The 24,703-nt window shown below is 44.2% G+C and overlaps 1 protein-coding gene across 2 annotated transcripts in view; it reads left to right on the top strand.

The window, feature by feature from the left end:
* The first annotated feature begins 298 nt into the window (after nucleotides 1-298).
* UGT8 (UDP glycosyltransferase 8) overlaps nucleotides 299-24,703 on the top strand; it is a 92,797-nt gene continuing 68,392 nt past the window's right edge. For both annotated transcript variants that reach the window (XM_074991963.1, XM_074991961.1), the window contains exon 1: nucleotides 299-726. The gene's annotated coding sequence lies outside the window, so the exon portion shown is untranslated. The remainder of the gene's footprint in view (nucleotides 727-24,703) is intronic.

Raw genomic sequence — 24,703 nt, 5'->3', positions numbered from 1 at the left:
GCTTTTGGGGAACTGAGCCTCAAAACGTCAGGATCTAGCTGTAGCAATTGAAAACCCTGCAGCAACGTCACTCTTCTAGTTTCAAGTCTTGTTTGCCTAACACTGGACTTTTCTCCTTATGGCTAACACCTCCTTTTGTTCCAGAGGGCCGGTGGGGGGGGGGGGGGGGGGAGGAGGAACGGGCTGGCGGATTGATTGGAGGGAAGGAGAATAGACCCCTCCTACCGGAGGCGGGGGACAGGGACTGCCCAGTGGAGAGATCCCCTGTGTTGGGAGTCTCTGGGCAGCGTATGGAAGTGGAAGGCGCTTGGGGATCTGGAGAGCAGACCTCGCAGGTGGGGAGAGGGTAAAAAAAAAATCCTCTCTGGTTGACTGAACGGCCTGGAAGCTGCACCAGCTACTTCCCGCTCCCGGAGCTGCGGTGTGGCAGCGTGCCCCCAGGCTCCAGAGGACGTATGTCAATATCGGTCCATGTGCCCGGCGGGTGCTAGGGGCACAGCGCTGAGGAGCCGGGCGCGGAGGCGGCAGCAGGGCGTCATGCAAGGCTGAGGAGGGGGCTGAGTTCGTGCCTCAGAGACCCAGAGGAGGGGACAGCCGGGCTCTGCCTCTCCGCCGGACGCGCTCCCCACTGTCGCTGGAGCGGGAAGAGTCCCGGGGACAAATCCCCGCTGTCGCCGCCCGCCCAGCACACAGCAGCCGCGGCCGGAGGAGCGGTCCTGAAGCGAGGTGAGAGGCGGGGCAGCCGGAGACCTGGCTTCTGCTGGGCGCCCACTGGAAGAGGGGCGCGGGCTGACGGGCGGGGAGGGGCGGGACTGGGGGAAAGGTGCGGGGCGGGGAACGGGTGGAAGGGGGGCGCTTTGGAGGTCCCATGGGGCTGCTTAGCGGCGGGGGGGGGGGGGCGCGGGAGGCGCCTCTTGATGCTTCCCCACAGTCCGCACAACTTCGCCCCGAGCCTAGCCGCGGGCGCGCGCGCGCGTGTGTCCCTCCGTCCCCGTCCTCTGTGCCTACGTGCGCGCGCGTGTTGCCCTTGGCCCTGCAGCAGCCGCCGCTCACCAAGGTGCAGCGACTTACCGCAGGTGACGCGCCGGGCATGGCCCGGGGGCGGGGGAGGTAGAGGCAGGCGGCTCTCATCCCCGCTGGCCGCAGTGCAGCCCCCTCGGTCGGCTTCTGCTACCCCAGGAGGGGAAGGCATAGAGCGCCCTACGCCCAGGGCCATGGACAAAAGGAGAGGGCCACTATGCTGGGGCCAGTGCCCTAGTAACCAATGGGCACAGGCTGGCGGAGGAGCGGGGCACAGTGGCCTGCAAGTGTGAATGAGGGAGTTTCCTGGTGCTGGCTGACTTGTCTCACAAGAATAAACAAGACAGGACAGGAAGGACATTGAAACTGACTTCAGTGGCACAAGTGAAATCCCCACTGGAGGATTGGGGTGCTGCACGTGGGGAAAATGCTGGTGGAGACATCTGTGTTGGTCTGGAGGAACAACAGTAGTGATAACACAAAAGAAGCTGCCAGCTTGCGCCATTTCTCAGCCAAGGTTGGCTTTGCCTGGAGAGCTTCACGAATAATGCCTGGCCTAGAAATACTTGTGAGGAAAGGAAGTTTCTGGGTCTGCCCTTAGTATGGCTGTTCCATGGATGCAGTAGGGGCCTTGCCTTCATCCCACAGTCTTATCCACTAAGGAACAATGTGAATTAGATGATTGGGTGTGCTTATAGGAGCCAATAAGAACCAATGTGCATTCGATCAGTGTTTCTGAAACTATATGTTCAATGGAACATTGGTGTTCTGTGAGTGTCTGACACTTTTTTCATCTCATACACAGATGGTATATATTTTCTGTTATTAAAACCAGATACAAAGTTGTTGCTTCATTGCTATGATACCTGATTAAATTATTTAATTTTGTTTTTGCTGTATGTTTGTGTTTGGTTTTTTTAGTCTGACAATTTTTAAAGAGAATTTTCACAGCTGTTCCACATTGATATATATATATATAGTGTGATGTTCCGTGGGCTCATAGTTTTAAGAAACACTGCATTAGATGATGAGGGAGCCTACTACGAATGGTTAGCTGCCAAATAGATTGACCCTCCCCTATGTATGCTGCAGTTTTACTTTCTGTCTGTTTAATAAACTTCTAAACAATTCTTGGTTTCATACATATGTAGCTAAAAGGGTGGTTGAAGCCCAGCTTAGGAAGAAGAGGTTTTTATGAATTTTGGTGTCTTCCTTTGTAATAGTGAGGACAGTGTTTCCTAAACTAATTTGGCCATGGAAGACTTCTGAGCTCGAAATATATTGCTGGAACACATACATGCAGGTCAGGTGTGTGTGGACGGTGGTGGGGTAGAGGAGGGCTGCAGGGTTTCATACCAAAAAACTGCTACACATAACTAAAACTTGACTTAAAAGAGTTAGGTTTTATAGATGTCTTTTATTTTACAACGAACAAAAAAACGAGAAAATCATCTGAACTAGTATCCTTTTGATAGGAGGACAGTTAGCAACACTATCATTAAATATTTATGATTAAGTATACAAATGTGAAAAGGACTGTTTCCTTAAAACTTAAATATTTTTTATGAAAAAGAAATGCAAAACAAATTAGGTATGGAAGAGATTTTAACATTTTGTGTTATATTTGTTTTTACAGAAAACTAATGAAAAAATAAAATAACATTTGACAGTTTTTTTTTTAATGAGAAGAGTGTTTTTGCATCTTTTCATCAGAAATCCGCTTAATATTAGGAATAATGCTGGAAAGTTGGATTCTCATATCAGGTGCAGCATCACATGATTGTTTTCTCCAATTGCGACTCGTACCAAAACAATCCAAATTGACTCAGTCGCATAATAACTATAATATTACAAATATTAATGTGCCAACAATCTAAATACTATTCAAAAACCTTAGTATTTTTGATACACACAGTTTCATATTCAATGTTTTAGAAGGAAAAATATTGATAGCATCATTTTTTTTTTCACAAAATAAGTGTTCACATTGCATGGAACACCAGTGTTTTGTGGAACACAGTTTGGGAAATGCTGAGCTAAGATTTCATCTCTGATATCTTAATTGCTCCTGTGTAAAGGTACATTAACATTTAAGTGATGACTTAATTAAATTGAACCATGTGGATTTCATTAAATCCATGTCAATTAATTTAGGAGATGCAAATCCAGATGAATGAAAACTACCTTATTTGCAACCCTTATCTACAGCCTTAGTACTATAGCTCCCAATCTGGAGTGCTCACAGCTAGCGAGAAGCATGCAGGTCATAGCCTGAATAGCTCTGTGCTTAAATAACCCTGGTTTAGCAGCTCTATACCCAGAAGCACGTTTACAGTCTCTCTTTTACATTTTCCAGCCTTGGTTACAATCAGAAAGATGATTCCAACACATTCCCAGTCTTGAATCTTCCCCAAACCCATGTGTCCAGCAAGGTTTGTTGCTTCTGTGGAGACAGTTGTCAACTTAACTGGGAGTAAATTCACATTTCCCTTTAAACACATCGCTGAATTGGTCTATAGTAAAATTAAAAGTTCACTTACAAAATATAAGTAGGATTAAGTGAGATCAAATATAAAGAAAGAAGGTAGAAGTACTCATAAGTAAAAACAAAGTAGACTTTAAGTCTAAAACTTGAATCTAGCAAAATACAGGCTTTGGTCAAAATGGTTTCTCTCTGATCATTCTTCTTCCTAGACATGGCTGACCGTCCCTCAGTCAGGACCTTCCACAAAAATACAAAGTGCTCTTTTGTGTATCTCCTAATGCGCAAGACCTTTACATAAGCACGTTTCATACCTATTGTCCATTCAAGAAATTCAGCCTCTCTTCCCCATGTGAAGGAAGAGCCCACCTTTCCCAGCTTGCAAGTGAGCTGGCCTCCATGTTTGTCTAGGGATGGATGCCAAAATGGATTTTGTCCTTGCTTATATTTCCCAAAGTTCAATTAACCTTTTTGGAAGAGGCAGGATGACTTCCTACTGTTTTCCCCTTCCTATGGACTTTTCATCCTCCAGTATGATTTGTGTGTGTATGGGGCTTTCACTGTTTCTGATTTTACTTTGCTTAATTTACATTAAGAGATAGGTAAAGAGCTGTGACATTTTGTCTTGTCTTGGCAGACTGTGCAGCCTAATATCAATGAGTATCCATAGTTTCCTACATAGTGTTAGTTCATTTGCAGACTGGATCTCCCTGGTCCAGCACTCTTGGAACCTGACAGATCACAAACAATGGAGTTTGCCAGACCCAGATAGGTAAAATCTATGGGCAGAGGGGCACCACCCTCCCTGCTGGGTCCCACCACCCCTGACAGCCTACCAGACTGGCTGTACTCTTGGACACTGACAACCTCTGCTGCTGCAGCTCTGGTTTGGAGCTCTCTGGTCTAGGCAACAACTATGGTTCTACCACACCATAGATGTTGCCTGACCAGAGGTCTGGACTAGAGAGGTTCAACCTGTATTTCACAATATTAATCAGTGTGTCATAAGGTTTCAGAAATCCATAATTCAACTTCCTGTATTTATATACTGGCAAAACTTTGAAAGGGATTCTTCTGAAAAACAATACCCAAGCCAATCTCTCTCTGTTGCACCTTTTAGCGCCCTTATTTATCTGGCATACCAATATGCCTTCATATTTCCTACCTGATGATGAAGTTGGTTCAAACAAGACAATAAATGTCCTTTGGCAGGGTGACCATATTTCCCTGTCCCTGTTTACTATGAAACCAGAATGGCTGAAATGTACAACTCCAATGACTACAGCAGCAGTCAGATTCCTGGGCCTTTTAAATCATTGCAGAAGGGCTGATTTGGGGAGACTAGTCTCTGCATGGGGAGGTTAATCCCAGCCCCATCCCTTCTGCCCAAAGCCACTCTCTCCTTGCCCAGCAATTGTATTTGTAGTCCTTTACTGTAACAAGTCTTTTGAGCACTGTGTTTTATTTAAACAGTGGACTTATTTCATGTTCACATTATGTGTTAAACTTTCTTTGAACCTTAGATTATTGAAATAATTCATACATTGTATCATTCTAAAAATCAGATTTCAGCTGAGAAGTCTTCCTGGATAATGAAGAGATGAAGTCCTAAAAGGAAGCAGAGCCATCATGTTTCCACTTGGTATGGAGGCTAGGTCATGAAGCTCTATTCTGTGGAAGCCCACTCTGCAGAAGTGCAAGAGGGTTTAGACCAGGGGTCAGCAACCCCTGGTACGTGTGCCAAGAGTGGCATGTGAGTTGATTTTCATTGGCATGCGTGTCGGGAGCTCAACCCCACCCCTCTGCCATACAGCTGGGGGCTTGCGCAAAGCCATGCCACCTGTGGATTAACAAAAGACCTGTTCATGCTACCAACCATCACCTAAATGGCAATGCTCTGCATCTTTATTTGTTAATGAAGCTGTTGTAAGTAGGACTATTAGAGACATTAAAAAGTATCACTGGTACTCGAACTGTACCTAGAGGTCAAGGTCAAATTTCATCACTCCAACTTGGAAAGGTTGCTGAATCCTGGTTTAGAGGACAATGAGGGCACTAAAGGAATGGCATATGTATGGCTGTTTGTTCCATGATTATTAGGGTGACCATCCATCCTGTATTAGGTGTGACAGTACCATATTTGGGATGCCAAAAAGGCGTCCTGACTTATTTGAAAAGGGATGAATTGTCCTGTATTTGAGCCCTCCCCCGCTGACTGGCAGGAAGCGCTGCATGTTCTTCCGCTTTCTTCACTTGATGAATCTCCTTCAGAAAGTGCTTCTCACTTTAAACAGTACTTATTTCTTTATTCATTGAACATGATGAATGTTCTTCTGTTTTGAGATAAACAAGTTTTTTTTTTCTAACTCAGTTTGAATGATCTGACTTCCTAGTGTTTCCCAAGCCATTAATGTTTACATATACTTTCCTTTCTCATCTCCATTTTGGACACTGTCTTATCAAAATATTCCAAAAATACACATCATGAATGCCAGACAGCAAATATTTTAATAGATCAGGGTCCACCAGCAAATTCAAGTTACTTTTAGTCTTCCAGTGCTTTCTCTTTATCCAAAAGTCTGAGTTTATTTGGCTTCTGTCTAGGGGGTGTCTCCCATATAATGTTGCCAAGAGCAAACTCATTCTACCATGCTTAATTGCCCTTTCTGAATTAAGCCCTATTTCACCTATTCCCTGATTTACTAGGATATCAAATTTGGATGCTGAGAGTTTAAGACATTTTTGTTGCAAGAACATACACATGTTCAATAATTTCATTTTCTAAATGAAGAAACAAAGAAACTTTTTTACAAACATACTTTCATTCCTGGCTAATATTATAGACTAATAGTCAAGGTCAAAATCTATGTTGTCTGAAAGTAAGTAATATTATGCTGAACCAGTACGCTTGACTAGAAGTTTCGAACACTGTCCGTGTTATGTCAGTGTTAAAACTTCTAGTAGAGGTTAGCAAACTTTTTCGCTCTTTATCGAGTTGATACTAGACAATTAAGGAAAAATGACTAATCACATGGTTGAACCTGATTTTATAAACAGCTGATACATATTTCATTAGTCTCTCTGTATTGGATGTCCGATAGTTAAAGGCTCATATTTCTTCAGTTACTATATGAAGAAAACTAGTAATAAATCTCAAACATTGTATTTCAGTGCTTTCAATAGAAAGAAGTTGGCCCTATAAAAGTTATTTCCTTGTCCAGCTAGTCTCTCACTGATTTGCCATTTTAACATTTACTAGGACACATAAATACTGTTACACAATCAAACTAAGAGGTAGACATGCTGTTGTCCTCTCCTTCCCTGAATAGTTACTAGTAAAAAGAAGTGACATCCAAAGGATCTGGGTTAGGAGTGCCAGCTTCATGTTTTTTCCCTTTGCCTGATCCATAGCATCCCTTCAGTGGAAATATGACTTCAGGATGGTGAGAAGATAGGTGAAGAGACAACTGATTCCTTTTGTATCCTCTCTGCTTCAGCCTGTCAAGAAATCAGCAAGTTAACATTAGCTTTCTTTCCTTTCTTCTTCAGCTCTAAAAGCATGTCATCAATCAGAGGAGAAAAGGGGAGACTAGATTCTCCTTGTAGCTTGTAGTGCAGTCTTTCTGCCACAGGGTTGGGAGGCAGTCAGGGTCCACAGAGCTGTTGTAGATTTCTGTGAGGTGCATGGGATTTTGGATCACGTCTCCCACCTGAAAGCATGCAAACGAAACTCCGCAAACGGAAATTCAGAGGATGGAAGAACCTGTACAGAAATATTATGTAGCACAGTCTAGCCTCACAATGGGAATTAAAAGTGTTCATTGGAATGAAGTAACTTGGATACATAGGCTACGTTTTAACTTTTTGGAGAAAACAGTGTTTAGTGAGATGGTATTGTCTTTCAGATAACTGTGTACACTGATTTTGAAAAGGAAGTTTGTGGCATTCCTGTTGTGAAAAGCATTTTAAGAAAGAGAACTGAAATTAAATGGGAAGTAAAATTGGCATAATTAAAATAGGTTTAGGAGCAAAAGTCAGGAAGATAGTGGTACAAACACACACGTAAAGTGTGAGGGGATAGAATATGTAAAAAGTGAGGGGATAGAATATGTAAAAAGTTTGTGAGTTGTCTGCAGTAAATGTGCATGCGCTGTTCTTAAATTAGGAGTTACAAAAAGTATGATTTGTTATTTATTCAGGACCATCTCATATTCACATGTATTGCGGCTCTTGAATTACTGAGATTTTTTACTGAATTCGAAAAAAAAAATGGCTCTTCTTGGTATTTTGGTTGCTGACCTGTAGAATAGAGTGTGGCCCACATAAGTAAAATAAAATAAAATGAAAGGGAGGGATTATTTCGGCTTCTGCTTTAATCCAGCCTTTAATGTTAATGGAAGTTTGGAGCCTAAATACTTTTGTGAATATGCACATATGTAATTATCTAGCACGTACGGCTGATGTCAGCATATATGCTGGCTTGTTGAAAGGAAGCAGAGGGAGTGGTGCCCTAATAGTTCCCAGATGCTGTTGGTGATGTGGTACAGGTGTTTGAAGTGCTTCCTGTCATATCACTTCTTTGAGCACTGCAGAAGGGACCTGTTCTACTGAATGCAAGTAGACTTTGTATGCCTCCACTCCCATTCCTCATAGAACACACTCCTCTTATATTGTATAGGTTACAAATAAGAGGTCTTGTTTTTATTTTTATTTTTATTGTATTGATATAAACTAAATTAAAGTGAGTTGGGCTATGAAGAAACAGGGAAGTATGGATAGAGACAAAAATGTAAATATTCTTTGCTACCTAATAATACAGAAAGATATAATAGTCTGAGGCTAACAAAATCTTAGTTTTTCAGCCTTCAGTTTCTACATTTAAAATATTGCTAATAATTGCAATGCACTTGAGAGCAGAATCTTCTGGCTCAAATTTCCATGGTGGTTGTAACTGCTTAATCTAGCATTTGGTGAGCAGTAATTGGTAATACCACTGTGGCACCCAGTAATTGCACATACAAATTATATATACCAACTATGAACCCAGTTAAAAAAAAAGGCTTTAACAAAAATGTCTTCAGTTTTTTTAAAAATATGCCTCTACTGTCCAATTTTTTCCAGAACCCAATAATCTTTTCAGAAAATAAATGTTTCGGAAGCCACACAATCCTAGTCAGCACTGCATCAATATATGCCTCTAAAGTTTACCCTCTTGTCATGAAGACCTATTCCAGCTTTATATTTTTATATAGCTCAGTTTACAAATTCACATTAATTATAATCAAGCATAATGTTATATAGTTCAGATAACAAGTAAAGTTTCGTCACATGTTATAGAATGAAGCAGAACAAAAGAATTCTTTATTGTCCTTTCAATGCTTCTAGGTGCTTGGCTGCCATATGGTGATGTGAAATGGACCTAGCTTGTACCATGCTGGAGCTAGTTATATTAGAAACTCAGTACCAGAGTATCACACCCCAACCCCAATGGTTTTATTTTAAAATTAAACCCCATTCTGAGTAAAATCAGATTATTCCTGGTTTTCACCAAAACATTGCTCTTTCAAACTTCTGACATCGATCCTTTGGATCAAATTCTGCACTATGATTTTTTAGACTCCCACTGAAGTAGTCCGAAGCACATTGCTTGTAGTATTCTCGAGTCTTTCAGGCTATGTCTACACTAGGACACAACATCGAAGTAGCCTATTGTCTACACGTCCTCCAGGGCTGGCAAACGTTAACGTTCAACGTTGAAGTAGCACCAGGGAACATCAAAAAGAGCCGCCCCGGAGGGAAGCGAGGAGCGTCCACACACACAAGCCCCCTATTTCGAAATAAGGGGCCAGGAAAGCCCACAAACCGGGTCACAAAGCACACAAGCCGCTCCCTTAAAGGGCCCCTCCCAGACACACTCGGCCTGCACTGCATGAGCAGCCCTGCATTGGTGAGACAAGCCTCGCAGACCTCGAGCTGGCAGACATGGACCTCCAGCAACAGCTGGAAGCCCTACAAGCTGTCTCTCATGGAGCAGGCGCCCTTCTAGATGCTGCCTGTGCAGCCGCCCAGCAGCTTCTGGAATGGGAGCCCTCCCCAGGAGCACCAGGAGATGCCTCCGACCATCGGGCCCTCCTCGCCCTCCCCCGCCGGGTGCCCTGCTGACTCTGGAGCTACCCCTCCAGCATCGAGTAGTGGGAGCACCTGGTTATGGGGGAATGCAATGATGACCAGTGGCTGTGGAACTTCCGCATGAGCCGGCCGACCTTCCTGGAGCTCTGCCAGTGGCTCACCCCCGCACTCAGGCACCAGGACACTCGCATGCGGTGCGCCCTCCCTGTTGAGAAGGGGGTCACAATAGCTGTCTGGAAGCTGGCCACTCCAGACAGCTACCACTCCGTGGGACAGCAGTTTGGAGTGGGAAAGGCCACAGTCGGGGCTGTCCTCATGGAGGTAAGGAGGCCTGCGGCTGAACTCCCTGCTGGGGAGGGGGGCCTGGGTGAGCAGGGCCTGCTGCACACTCCACAACCTGGTGGAAAGCAAGGGGGAGGCCTTCGTTAAGGGCTGGGCAGAGGAGGCCGCAACAGCCTACCCCCAGCCAGCTGCCGCCTCGAGCCGCCAGGCCAACCAGGCCGGGGTCCAGGTCCGGGAGGCCCTAACGGAGTACTTTGACCAGGGGGCCCAGTGAGCAACCCCCCCCCGCCCCCGGCCATCCTTGCACCCCGCCCCAGCACCCACACCTCACCCTCACCAAAAGCACATGAGACACAGGTTTTGGGAAAAATAAAACTGTCATTATTTACAAGAAAAACAAAAATGTCACCTCTTTCTGGCAAATAAATAATAATATTAGCAAAAAGAACAGATTAATGAAAATAATAACTATGTACAAGTGGGGACATCTCTACAAACTATAACGGGGGGGTCAACTATAAATAACTATATGCAAGGGTGGGAACAACTATTTACGGGGGGAGATGTGGGCAGGCCACCCATCGGCACATCATTCTGGGGTGGGGGTGGAAGGGCATGACCCCCGCCACATCCGGCTGGCCGGTCCCCCTCTCACCTGGGGTCCCCGGCAAGGCTGGTTGGGGACCGGGAGCACGGGGAGGTATAGCCGAGGTGGGTCCACGGCCCTGGGTGGCTCCTGCTCTGAGGAGCTGGTGGGTGGGGCAGCGGGTAGTACGACAGCGGGCGGGACGACAGCAGGAGGGGAGGACAGGACCGAGGACATCGGGGGGAGGCAGATGGGCCACCAGCTCCTCAGGGGTATCGGCCACCCGGTTAAAGGTGGCCATGAACTTGCACCAGGCCTCCCGGCACCAGGCGGCCTCCCGCTCCTCGAATTGGAGCCTCCGCTCCATGAGGTCCACCTGGCGCCGGAGGGCGGCAGCCACCTCCGGGTCGTAGGTGGTGGTGGTGCGGCGGTGTCATCCCCGGGAGTGGATCCGGACTGGGGCAGGCAGTGTCCCCGACAGCTGGTGCTCCGGTGGTCTGGGAGGGCTGTCGGGGATGATGGATGGTGCAGCTGCAGAAATAGGGGGGAAGGGGGAAGGGAGGCTGTGAGTACGCAGCCTTGACCTGTGGCCCACCCCCCATCCCCCAAGGGCCTGTGTCCGCACCCCATCCATCCCACACTGGTGCGTGCAGTGATCCTGTGGGTGGCCCCCTCCAGCGGTCCTCCCCTCTCCCCTCCCACCAGGGGGTGGAGCATGGCACTGTCCATGGGTGGAGGTGCTGCTGGGCACTGGTGGCTGTGGCACTGTCCCTGTGCTGTGGATTGCCCAGGCCATGTCAGGCTGGGGTGTTTTGGGGATGTGGGGGGCCCCCGGTCAAGTGGTGTCCCCGGTCAAGTGGTGCCCCCACTCCGTGCTCAGGGGGCCTTTGCCCTGTGGGGTACGTACCTGATGGTGCACTGCCAGGCTCCGGAGATGCCCATGAGCCAGACACCCAGCTGGAGCTGCAGGATGGAACGTCCAGCACCAGCTCCCCCTTCTCACTGGACCACTCCGTGGCTGGGGTGGAGGGTCCCAACTGTAGGCGTGGGGGGGCAGGGCTGGCCTCCAGTCCTGACCCTGTCTCCGAGGCCGGCTGGGGCTCGTTGGCCATGGTGTCAAGGGTGGCTGGCGGGGAGGAGGTGCCCCAGGGGCCCAGGATAGCCCTGAGCTCCCGGTAATAGGGGCAAGCGGCGGGGGCAGCCCCAGACCGGCTGGCTGAGTCCTGGGCCCAGGCGTAACCCTGCCGCAACTCCTTGACCTTGCTCCTGACATGGACAGGAGTGTGGGCAGGGTGACCCCAGGCAGCCAGGCCCTTGGCCAGCTGGGCGAACGCCTCCGCGTTCCGCCACATGCTCCCCATGACATTCAGCGCCACCTCCTCCCCCCAGAGCCCCAGCAGGTCTCGGAGCTCAGGGTCTGTCCAGGAAGGGCCCCGCTTCCTATCCCGCAAGCTGGAGGCCTGGGAGCCCTGGGATGGCCCAGAGGGGGAGCTCTGGGGGCGCTCGTGAGGCTGGCTGGCTGCCATGATGTCCCTCTGGCAGTGCAGGGACACCACGTGGCAGGGCTGCTGCGTGCACACTGCCAGCTTCCTGCTACAGGGTTTCTGGGTCCCTGCGGCTTTAAGAGCCGCTGAGTGCAGAGACCATAGAGCCGTGCAGGGGCTGGACAGAGCGTCTCAACCCCTCAGCTGATTGCTGCCGTGGAGGACTCCGCTATTTTGAAGTAGCGGGACGTGGATCGCCTACCCACACCCTACTTCGACGTTCTTCTGATGGGAATGGCGATTTTGACGTCTCGCCACTTAACGTCGATTTCAACATCGAAATAGCACCCGGCGCGTGTAGACGCGATGGGTGCTATTTCGACGTTGTGCCGGCTACTTTGAAGTAGCCGGCTAGCGTAGACGTAGCCTCAGTGGCATAAACCTTTTAAAATACATTGACTGTTCATCACATTACACTTTAATTTCTCTCCTCTGCCACTCTGCACAGGGGGAGCACATGCACAGGGAAATGTTGGATGGGTGGAAATGGGTGGAAATGTTTTAAATAGACTGCACCTTTTGATAGGTAAGAAAGTCACTCCTCTTATACTGTCTTCTACAGGCTTGAGACATGTTTCCTCCCTCCCACCAGAGGGAGACAAAACACTCAGGCTGTGACATGGTATCAGCTTCATTATATATGTCACTTTGGTTGTCAGCCTCCTCCAGAAGAAGGGCTGTTTAATGCCTGTAACGATTGGGAGTTTAGGTAGGCCTTGTACCCTCTAAGCCTCTTGGGTTTGCCATATCTGCCTTTGGGTATCACTAGCTCCCCTTGTGCCCACAGCACAGGCTACTGGTTCTCTACTTCCCTCCATGTTTCCGTCTGCATGGGCTGGGGCAACAGGATGTGAGCTGATCTTCCTCCAGGAGTGTCTAAGATCGTTGGTTAGAAGTCTTTTCTACCTCTCACTGTGTCCTGATAGGTACTGCAGTGTCACATTCTCTCTCAGCAGGTAAATGGCTTTCCTCTCTTCCCTCTCATTTACTCACATTCCTCCCTCGTGTCTGATAAGTAAATGAAGATTTAATGGGTATTGACTTGTGCATCTGGTTTTGTTATTCAATTATAGCGATTGCATTTTTGGTAGAAGTGCAAGGGGATCAACGCCACTGTTATTAAACACTGATGCTGATATAGACTGTCTGCCTGTCCTTTACTTCTCCTTGGGTGTGTCTACACTAGGAACTAATCTTGAAATTAACTTCAAAGTTGGGCTACTTCAAAGTAGCCTGCAGAGTGTTTACACAGGTTTTCCCTTACTTTGAAGACCTTACGCCATTCCTAGGAATGGAGTAGTGCCCTACTTAGAAGCTTAACTTCAAAGTAGGGTGTGTGTAGATGCACAGCTTTGAAGTCTCTTACTTCAAGGTAAGCAACTTTGAAGTTATTTTGTAGTGTAGGCATGGCCCTAGTGTTTGATAGGACAAAATTATAGCTCATGGTTACTTTTGTGCCTGATGGCTGAGAACTGTGAGAGGTGTTGCCTGTAGCTTTAAGTACTTGTTAAGAAGCTTTGCGAGAAGGCGGATGGGCACTGTTTTCCATTCTGGGTTTTTTGTGAATACACAGATTGAAGTAAGCATTGTTTAGTTTGGCTGCAAACATTCTCACATTTTATATAGTCAAATCTCCAAGAAATATGTGTGTCACAGCACCTTACATCAAGATTTCTTATCTTGCCTGGCCAACTACATAGTAAAATTCAACAGAAGTGCCTCATGTCTTTCTGACACCATACTTACATGCTGTTAGCGTGAGTACAGTTCAGTTCTTCGGTTATTTTTATGAATCATTCTGAATAAATTTTGTCATCAGGCTCTGTGAAAATGCAGCTTTTCTGTCATTAAAGTGGTACATCTTTGCTCGAATCCCTGTTTTGCTGTTTTGACTCATCCTCTTAGTATCTTGATAATTATGGTTGTACTATGTTTAAATTTAGAAGAAAGTGAAAAGTAAACTGGAGATCAGTTGTATTTGGTAGTAGCAAAGCAGCACAAGAAAAATATTGTGCATGAAGGTGAATACATTTTGGCACTCTTAAGATAGCAGACACCTGATAGTATAATAAACTCATTAGCCCTGGACACATTATCCTCAGTGTGGTAAATCTTCCACTGACTTGATTATTTTAACGTTGTGGGAACAGATCCATTGAAACTTAAGTAGAACACACCTTTCGTCTTTTTGACAGCAGGAGTGGTCCAGCTAGGTTGTTTCAACATTGTCTTCAGTTCCTGTAACTCTAGAACATGAAGTCTCATGCTAAGCATTTGTTTCAGTCACTGGTTTAATGCTGGCAGAAATCATGTATGTTTATTCAACACTTGTGTATGAGGACTATCTCATGCTTTAGAAAATTATGATTCCAAAGTATATTAATGGCTTTTGTTAAAATGATGTTTTAGAGGATACCACGATCTTGGATAAGGTTATTCAAGAGGGTTGCATGTTTGAAGTAAGCTGGACAGTTCTGCAAGAGAAAGATAAGTTTGTCCCTCTAAGAAGACTAAACTCGCCTCTGCCATGTCTTGTAATGGGTAGGCATGGTATAACATGTTCCCCTTGACTACAGCACCATGTTACAGCTGCTGCAGTTTTCAGTGACCTGTTTCATTTCCTGACTTGGCCCTTCAACCAATCTGTTTTCGCTCATTGCAGGGCAGTAGTGTCCAGTGTCCTGGCATCAGGTCTTCAGCTGCAGCTCTGGGCCCCAACATCCTTTCACTTATTATATCTCAGGGTTTTCTAGTGTGCTTCTGTGCATATGCAGCAGGGAGGGGAGGAGGGACTTACCACCACCAGTTCTGTCACAGCCTCAGGTCCCTTTGGTAAGCATGGTAGGTAGGGTCTATCTGCTAAGACTTGCTCCCTGCCACTTACAGCTTTTAGCAGGCATCCCTTCAGAGTCTCTTCACAGTCACCCCTCTGTGAGCAGTAAACCTCTTGGCAGTGAACACAAACCACTCAGTGTGTGTCTGACAAAGACCATCAAAAAAGCCTCACTGAAGCCATTGAATCTTTTCTCCATTTCCCACCCAACAGCTCTAATATTTTTATATCACACTCTCAAATCCAGTATGCTGTGTCAGCCGATGGACTGGGGTGTGTGGCAATTATTGTTAAAATGAGATGAGTGAAGGGTACATGTGGGCTTCCAATGACTTCTTAGACTCATTCATTGACTTGAATGGGACACCATAGCTTCAGCCAAGGACAAAGTTTGTACCTATTGATTTTCGTACTTAAACATTGCAAGGTGAAATAATACACTGTTTTAGTGGTCCACAACAAGACACATGATATGAAAACCATACTAATATAAATGCACATATCTGCTGTAGTACTAGGATCTTCCTCTCCCTACACTGGACAATGTATTTCTACTCTCCAGGGCCTTCTAGACCTTTGGTTGGCATTGTTATCTCCACTAGAAACCACTGGGTGTAGTAGTGTGACAGGAGGTATAAGTGACCCATTTTCCTTATGCCTCTCAAGAAAAGTTGTTTCTTATCCTAAATTTTGTTTCTTACCTTATTGCAGATTTGTAACTTTCTCTCTGAAGCCCACTGTCAGTGGTTCTGACTGAATTTAGCACTTGAAAAAAAAATGGAGTGCTGAAGTGATTTACATGTAGAACACAGCATCATAATCAGTGGCGATTCCAAACCTGCAGATGAGAGCTTTCAGGTGCAGCAGTCCAGCTATGCTTATTTAGTTGCAGTATTAGATCCTTCCCATATCTTTCCTCATGTCTGACCTGGTGAGACCACCTATAATGGCAAGACAGCAGTTCAGTCTTCCTGTTCATTCAGTGAGTTTTCTTTCTTCTAAGACTGCTGAGATGTACTCTAATACTTAGTGGCTTTATGTCATTGCCTTGTAGCACTCTCAAGATGAATGTTGCATGACTGTCATCAAAACTAGCTCTTTTTCTCCCAAAGTACTTTACTATACTTTAACATAAAAACTGATAGTAAGTCCTGTCTTTCTTTACTTCATGCTTCCATTTTTGATGTCCTATATATGATGTACATGGCTCATAATTTTTTGCATTGTCTTCGTCTTCTGTTTAGACTGCTGCACCTAACCCTTGGCTTGGAATGCTGACGTATGATTTCTGTAATTGCCTTTATATAAAAAAGCCATTATATGAATAACATAGCACAGAATTCAGGGAGTGTCAGACTCATTTTCCAGGAAAATGTATACCCAGAAACTTTTCAGACCAACTTCAGGTTATAAATGGGCACACCTATGCTGAAGTTAGGGGAATTGGGCCAAGTCTAAATTTATCTCCTAACTCATAATTCTAAGGTATTTGAGGTATTATTAAATGATTGGCATCCTTCCCTTCTGTTCAGCAGTTTTAACCACAGTAGAGATCTTCAGTTAAGTCTAATTCAGCCAAAATTATCATTAACGTCTCTGGGAGATTGATAAGAGCTGAGAGAGCACAGAATTGGGCCTTTGACAGAACTTGTAACCTTGAAATCCACTTCAGCTTTTTTAAAAAAGTGTCTGCTGCTCTGTTTAAAACTATTTTCTGTGTTAATTTCCCTGCCTCTCATTTTGGAGTACCTTGATAGGTTTTTCTTCTCTTTTATTTTCATTTCTTTTTCCATGAGTCTCTTTAAATTTAAACTCTAACACTATTTTTAAATATTAGTAGTTTTATAACAGGAGTAATACCTAGCTCTTATATAGCACTTTTCATCAGTAGATCTCACCGTGCTTCACAATTGAGGCAAACAGTTTATCAATATTATTAGAAACATTTAATCCCTAATTGACCATTTTACTTTACCCATAATCTATTTTACAGTGTGATGTATGTGCTGTAATATATAGTACCTCCCTAAGTTGCATTTGGCTGTCATTGGTGATTGAAAGTTGGACTGCCAAGCTATGTCTAGATTACAGCGATTTGTCGACAGAAATTTTTGTCAGAAAATATCTTCCAACAAACTTCTCTTGACAGTTCTCAGCCAAATTATCAAGCGGATCAAAGGTGTGATCTGCTGTATCAGAGTGACTGGGCTGCTTGGCTGTTCTCTTGATAAAATGGCCAACTGGAAGCACAGCAGACAGGGCTGCTCGGTGTCCTGGAAGCCCTGTCTGACAGAGGGCCCCTGGAATGTCCAGAGTGGATTTCTGTTGAGAGATCTCTGACAGAGGCTTTATGCCCGCTGGGAAGCAGAATAAGACTGTTGACAAAAGTGCTGCATTGTGTCGATTTACCATTGACAGAACACCTTGAGTTCCCTGGGTTTTGTTGACAAAATGCTAGTTTTGTTGACAGAACCCTCTAGTGTAGACATAGCCCCAGTAGTGATGACCTTTTACTGATTACTTTTGTTTTTTTTTTGGCAGAATGAAGGTTGCCCTGTGCTGGCAGCACTAGCAGATACATACAGCGATGTTGATTTTGATTGTATACCTATTAGGTAATATAAAACAGCCTGACCTGCAGTAGTACAGACCTGGGCCAATCTTTTGCAAAAATTAGAACACACAGCAAATTATGTGATGAAGATCCACTTTCCATATTTAGGAATTACAGATTTACAGACTTGTGAGGATATGTGCATATGTTGTTAAAAATATAAGTCTAATAAACATACTAATTTCCTCGGTTGCCCAATCCATACTATTTTTCCCTTCCAATCTGCTCCAAATGAGAGAATATAATGTGAATTCATTCAAGTTTAAAATTTTGAATTAAAATGCCCCAAAAGATTAACAGCTCCACAAACTCAATTTAGATTCCTGACTCTGACATTCTGATTTTATTTAGGAGATGATTGGGAAATAAGAGAGAACAACATTATAGGTGTGCAGAATGATTCAGGTAGTTATGTCCTTCAGAGCTTTTCCACAGCAGATGCTGTAATTTGCAGCCTACCTAAATCCCCACTTTTTATTTTTTAACTTAATAATATCTTGGCTACATCTATACTACTGAGATCTTTCAAAAGAAGCTCTTCCAGAAGATCTCTTTCGAAAGAGCTTCTTTCAAAAGAGTACATCCACAAACAAAAAAGCGGATCAAAAGAGTGATCTGCTCTTTTGAAAGAGAGTGTCCACCCTTCCCCTGCTCTTTCACAACAACAGGCCAGGGATCAAAAAATCACACCTCATGAGGACTGCTCTTTTGAAAAAAAGAGCCCGTGGAATGTCTACACACATTTTCTTTGAAAAGAAGTTTTTGAAAGGGGGCACTCTTCCTGAAATGGAAAAGGAAGAACGATTTTGAAAGGAGCACCAAATTCTTTCTATTTACTTTCAAAAGAATAGTTTTTGTGCATAGACGCTCTGTGGGACCTTTTGAAAGAGCCCCCTTTAGAAAAATCTTTTGAGAGAACTTAGATGCAGTCCTTGTGAAACATGCCCACCAGCTTTAAGAAGAGCCTAAGAAATTTAGTGTTAATCAGGATTTGAATCCACATTGCTAGAGGCGACAATATAGTTTATTAATCTGCTGTTTTGCTAAGATCCCTTATGTGTTCTGTATCGGAGGGGTAGCCGTGTTAGTCTGGATCTGTAAGAGCAACGAAGGGTCCTGGGGCACCTTATAGACTAACAGAAAAGTTTTGAGCATGAGCTTTCGTGAGCACAGACTCAGTTCATCAGATGCATCTGATGAAGTGAGAGCTCGTGCTCAAAACTTTTCTGTTAGTCTATAAGGTGCCCCAGGACCCTTCGTTGCTGTTATGTGTTCTGGTATCTCTTAAGTTCTAGCAAGTAACTAAAAATTTCTTTGTGAGGTGATGAGAAGATTGATTATTTGCTGGCATTGCACCCCTACTGCTTAATACGAAGGGCACCTTTTTATCCATGGTTTCATTTCTTTGCTGGTTAGATTTTAAAAAGAAAAAAAAAAAGTTAAGTGTTTGAAGAGTGAGTATGAGTGTATAGAAGGTAATGGTGTCAATATTAACAGTGATTTCTGTGTTTTGCGTGGTGGTAATATTTACAACCAGGCCACCTTTAGTTCATGAAATACAGCTTTTTCCCCAAAACTCCTGCTGACTTCTCTTCAGGGTTTATCTTGGTTTAGAAGTTCAAGAAAAGGGTCTAAAGCCAGTGTGATGGATCCTCCCCATGACTAATGGAAAATGGGTTCTGAATATAGATATTCATTACTCAGAGATGCTTTGTGAAAAATGTGTCTTATAACCCACCACTTTCAAAGGTATAATCTGCTGGACCAGTAAATCCTATTTTTGTGAATACATCATTTTTGTAGTTGAAGTTATAAGTATTGTTGACACGTTTGTGTTGCAAATATTTGTCTCCATGAAGACCTCAACAGGAAGTGTGGTTACCCTATTGTGAGAATATGACTGTTAGTGGCTAGGTCTACTTAATTCATGGGGGTGGTGGGGGTGGGGGGAATCCACATCTGAAGAACTTTACTGTCTGTTCAGACACACAAGCAGAAAATGGCTGTTTGCCTAAGAAGGACAGGGACAGGTTGAGAGTCGCTATCTTGGGGTATACTTTTATACAAAGAAGCAATGGAATTGCCTGCACAGAGGAAAGGCATAGAGAGGGCCTTGGGATTCCTCAATCTTTGTCTTCAGCCTGCCTTGGAAATTGCCTGACACACTCCAAGAAAGAGAACTTTATTGGAAACCCAAGTCAGGATAAGATCATTCCTGACGTGAGGCTTTCATCTTATACAAAGGCGGGTGTTTAGAGTAAGAACCCGCAAGAATAGAATTAGCTATGCATTTCTCTTCTGTTTTGATTTAGTGACTCGCTCTGATATACCTGTTTTTATGAGTAACCGCTCAAATCCTACCTTTTTTTTATACTCAAGCTCAGTGTAAATTGTTTATTACCTGGGGAGGGCTACCACTGTGCAGAGCTCCCTTTTCTTGATAAAGGGGGCTTACCTAATGTGCTTTCCTTGTGCAAATCTTTTGCATGGAGAGAGATGGATTTATTTGAGGTTTTGATCTCTTCTAGGTGCTGTGACCTAGAACTACATCCACACAGAGCTGTAGTTAAACAGTGTCTGCACTGCTCTTTGGAGGCAGAGGGGAGGGTCAGTAACACCAACTCTGTGCCTTGGCTGGGGAAGACCAGAGGATCTGGTTCAGCTGAATAGGGGGAAGGGGAGGGGGCCGCAGAGAGCAAGAAGGTGGGTGTCAGTGGCATGATCAGCACAGCAGGGAAAATCCCCAGGCGTCTTCTGTGACTGCACCTCAGCCCATACAGATTTTGCAGGTTGCTCTATGGAGCTGGACCTCTGTGATTATGTCAACCATCAGATGAAAGGGGCTTGTGTGGACCAAGATGTAATCTGAAGGCTAATACCATGTGTACTGTTACTGGGGATTGACACTGCTGTCACTGATACAGCGGGAGTCAATTTAGTGGCTCTGCATTCAACTTCAATTCTCCATGGGAATGAGCCAAGGTAAATTTAGGGGAGAGTGTCTCCTGTTGAAGCAGCATGCTTTAGATACAACAGTAAGTTGACCTAAACTGTTTTGAATTCAGCTACCTTGTTCATGGAGCTGGAGTAACATAAATTAGGACAATTTACCCGGGTAATGTAGACCAGGACTGAGTTTGATAACATTTGGATTAAAGAACAATGAAATTGTTATTGCAATTCTAGCTCCCGCCTTATCAGTTTGGATAAGGGGGTGTTGAGTAGTGGGTTTTTATCATTTAAAATGTGATGGTTTTTAGCATTTGTTATAAAGAAATTTATTCAGAAATCTGGAAATTCTTCTGGTCTGCAGAAAAGATGTGTTCATCTACAGTTCATCTACGCTTGTGCTTTGTTTAATTTTACAGACCATTAAGGCCTTCACAGTCTCTTCCATTTGAAAGGCCCCATGTAGTTCATTTACTTTATGGCTACATCTACACTTGACGAAAAACTTTGAAATGTCTGTGCTAATGGCCAAATCAAAGAATGCTAATGAGGAGCTGAAACGAATATTTAGCACCTCATTCTCATGCCACCTGCTGCAGCACTTCAAAAGTGCTGCGTTTCACTCGCATGTGGCTCATCTACACAGGAGTCCTTTTTGAAAGGACCCTGAAAACATCAAAATCTCCTTATTCCTATCAGCCTTTTAATTTTTACAATATTTAACTTTCTCTTCCCATACTTCCTCACACATATGTCTTAGTTACAAATACCGCTCCAAGTTTTAAAAAAAAATCTATTGGTTTCCTGTTTCCTTTTGGCTGAGGGCAGTAAGGATTTAAATTCAATGCCAGGTTTCTGAATAACTTTAATTAAAAAAAAAGTTTTTGGTTTACAGGGATATTGTCAGGCTGAGGCCCACATTTTTTCTGTATTTAAAGGAAGGCAAATTTTAGGGAAAACCTTGGAATGGAAATCTTCTTATTTCAAGTAATTATAAAAAAAAATCAGTTTGCAGAAAAATTTATGCGCCTTTAATGGAGCCTTCTACTTCAGAGCAGAAATATTAAGGACTTTTTTGTGTCCATTTTCTACTGTAGTCAGCAACCTGACATGACACAGCCATTGAAATGTAGATAAAATCTGCTTTCTTGAGCAGATAAGTTAACTTTTGAGAGAGAGGCTTAAGCTAATGACCCGAGCATGAAAATTTTATAGAGTTGCCAGGCATCTGTTTTTTGACTGGAACAACTGTCAAAAAGCGACCCTGATTGCTTTTGGACTGCACAACTCACTGAGCTGCTACCAAGTCCAGTTGGCCAAAATGGCCAACTCTGAGTAACTCATGGAAGCAACTGATGTGTCCCTCTGGCTCCTTGGCAGATGGGAGGTCAGCCCATAGCACAGGTGCTTCCCTGAGCACTGGTTCTGCAGCTCCTGTTGGTTGGGAACCATGGCCAATGAGAGTTGTGGAGGCAGCGGCTAGTGCATGGAGCCTCCTGGCCATCCTTATGCCTAGGAGCCAGAGGGACATGCTAACCTGAGGTACTAGGGAGCCACCTGAGGTGAGCACAGTCTGCAGCCCACATCCTCTTCTACAGCCTAAACCTCTGCCCAGCCTGGAGCTCCCTCCTGCACCCCACGTCCCTCATCTCTGGCCCCATCCCAAAGCCTGCACCACCAACCGTAGCCTGTACCCTTTCCTGCACCCAGTCGCCTCCAACCCAGCCAGGTGAAAATGAATGAGTGACAAAGGTAGAGGGAACAGAGTGAGTTGGGACAGGGCAGGGAAGGGGGAGTAAGAATATTCTGTTTTTCTTCAATCAGAAACTTGGCAACCCAAGGGTTGGAGCTAGGAGCTCCTAGATTCTGCTGCTGACTAGCTGACCTTGAGCATGTCCTGATGGAACCACTGCAGCAAACACAACTACAGTTAGTGCTGGGACTGCTCTAAGTTGTACTGGAAGATACAATTCTGCTTTCAATCAAACCCAATTAACTCCAGGGTCTATTGTTTGGCCCTGGCAGATATTGAACATCTCCAGTTAGGAGCTGAAAGACCTCAAAGACTCCTGTCATCAAGATATTGGGTATCAGGTATCAAAGGCTCTGAAGAACTTCCTGGAAATGCTCCGCATGTTCCAAAACTGGCTTCTCACTGAACACCAATGATACAAATAGCTTTTAGAGTAGCTGCATGGTCTAATAGATTAGGCTTATGGCCCAGTCTTATAAGTGGCTTGTTTTATTGCCATAAACAAATTAACTCCTCCGTTTCAATTTCTCCCAACTGTAAAATGGGAAGAGTAATATTTAACAGTGATGTTGTGGGAATGATTAATTTGCAAACTGCAGCTCCTTAGCTGGACCCATGTGTAAGCTTTTCAAGCCTCCTAATCCTGAGCTGGATATGGGGTTGGGTCTGAGGTAAATAGGATGATGTTTAACAAGGACAAATGCAAAATACTCCATTCAGGAAGATGTAATTAGCTTCACACATACAGAATGGGAAGTGACTGTCTAGGAAGGAGTACTGCAGAAAGGCATCTAGGGGTCATAGTGGGCCACAAGCTAAACATGAGTTAATAGTGTGCTGCTGTTGGGGTGAGGGAGCAAACATGATTCTGTGATGTATTGACAGAAGTGTTGTGAGCTGGACATGAGAAGTCATTCTTCTGCTCTACTCTGTGCTGATTAGGCATCAATTGGAGTGCTGTGCACAGATCTGGACAGCACATATCAAGAAAGATGTGAAGAAATTGGAGAAGGTCCAGAGAAGAGCAACAAGAATGATTAAAGGTCCAGAGAACATGAGCTATGAGGGAAGACTGAAAGAACTGGGTTTCTTTAAAGACTTAAAATGATTTATTCGGTGATGAGCTTTCCCACTTCATCAAATCAATCTAATTTCCAATGGAAATGTATTGGAAATGAGATTGATCTGATGAAATGGGTCTGTCCCACAAAAGCTCATCACTGAATAAATCTTTTTGTTAGTCTTTAAAGTGCTATATTTCTGCTCTTTTTTTTTTGTTGGAGTGCAGACTAACATGGCTAGCTCTCCATTACTATTTGGCTTCTTTGGCTTAGAAAAGAGAAGATTTAGAGAGGACATGGTTGTGGTTTTCAAGTACCTAAAAAAGGGTTACAAGGAGGAGAGAGAAAACTTGAGGACAGGACAAGAAGCAATGGGATTAAACTGCAGCAAGGGAAATTTCTGTTGGATGTTAGAAAAAACTTCCCAACTGTGAGGATGGTTAAACACAAATACATTTTCTGGAGGGGTTGTGGATTCTCCATCACTGGAGCAACTTAGATACAAATCTGTCAGGGATGGTCTAGATAGTGCTTGGCCCTTCTCTGAGGGCAGGGGACTGGATGCTATGACCTCTCAAGGTCCCTTCCAGTTTGAGTATTCTATGATTCTATGGGCTGAAATGGCCTTTGTTGTAATTTAGGGAATATCAAGAGCTGATTTTAGTAGTGTTTGCTCTAAAAGGCTCCTTGGAATGTGTGTGCTATGAGATAATCAGGCAGAGACCTTTATGCTCTTACCTGGTTCCAGTATACTCTGTGCTTTGTGCTACCAGAGGATTCCCTGGTGTTGGAGGGAATCATCACAAACCTCAGTAGGACAGCTCTCTGGGACAAATAATGTAGCCCTGTATGGCTAATATTCATGTTTCTGTTAGAGCTTGTGTATTTATTGTTAATAGCATACAAAGCTCATCAATTGTCATGGGAGCTTTTGTAATTCATTTTGAAACGTATTGGTGCTGAAAAGAAGCATTACACTAATAGTGAAGGTATCCTGTTTCTTCTGCATTTGTATTGAGTGGATAATGGTTTCAAAGGAGGAATATTGTGTCATTGCTGCAATATTAATGTGCATAGCTCAAAAATGTGAATGAACTGTTTGTGGAGATATGTTGCATTTTATTTTGCTTTTCATTGATTTTTATGCTGCAAAAGAAATGTAATACTATTTGTATTAAACAAAGCATTAACATTCTCTACAGTGTGAATATTAATACCTCCATTTCATTGAGGAGTTCTGGTGACATTGTGTTACCATAACCCTCAGATGGAATTACATCCTTAATTTATGTAGCTTTTGGAGGTATATGTGTAACATAATATCTGGAAAAATACTCTCTTTAGGCATATAGTGTACTTTCTTCTTCCCTGAGATTAGAGGGGATCTCTTTAGAATGCTCACAATTTATACCAGCCTTTCAGCTTTTGTTACATCTCTTTCATACTGATG

Source organism: Carettochelys insculpta, chromosome 4, assembly GCF_033958435.1.
Source record: "Carettochelys insculpta isolate YL-2023 chromosome 4, ASM3395843v1, whole genome shotgun sequence".
Classification (NCBI taxonomy): Eukaryota; Metazoa; Chordata; order Testudines; family Carettochelyidae; genus Carettochelys; species Carettochelys insculpta.
This window is presented reverse-complemented; position numbering and strand designations above follow the sequence as displayed.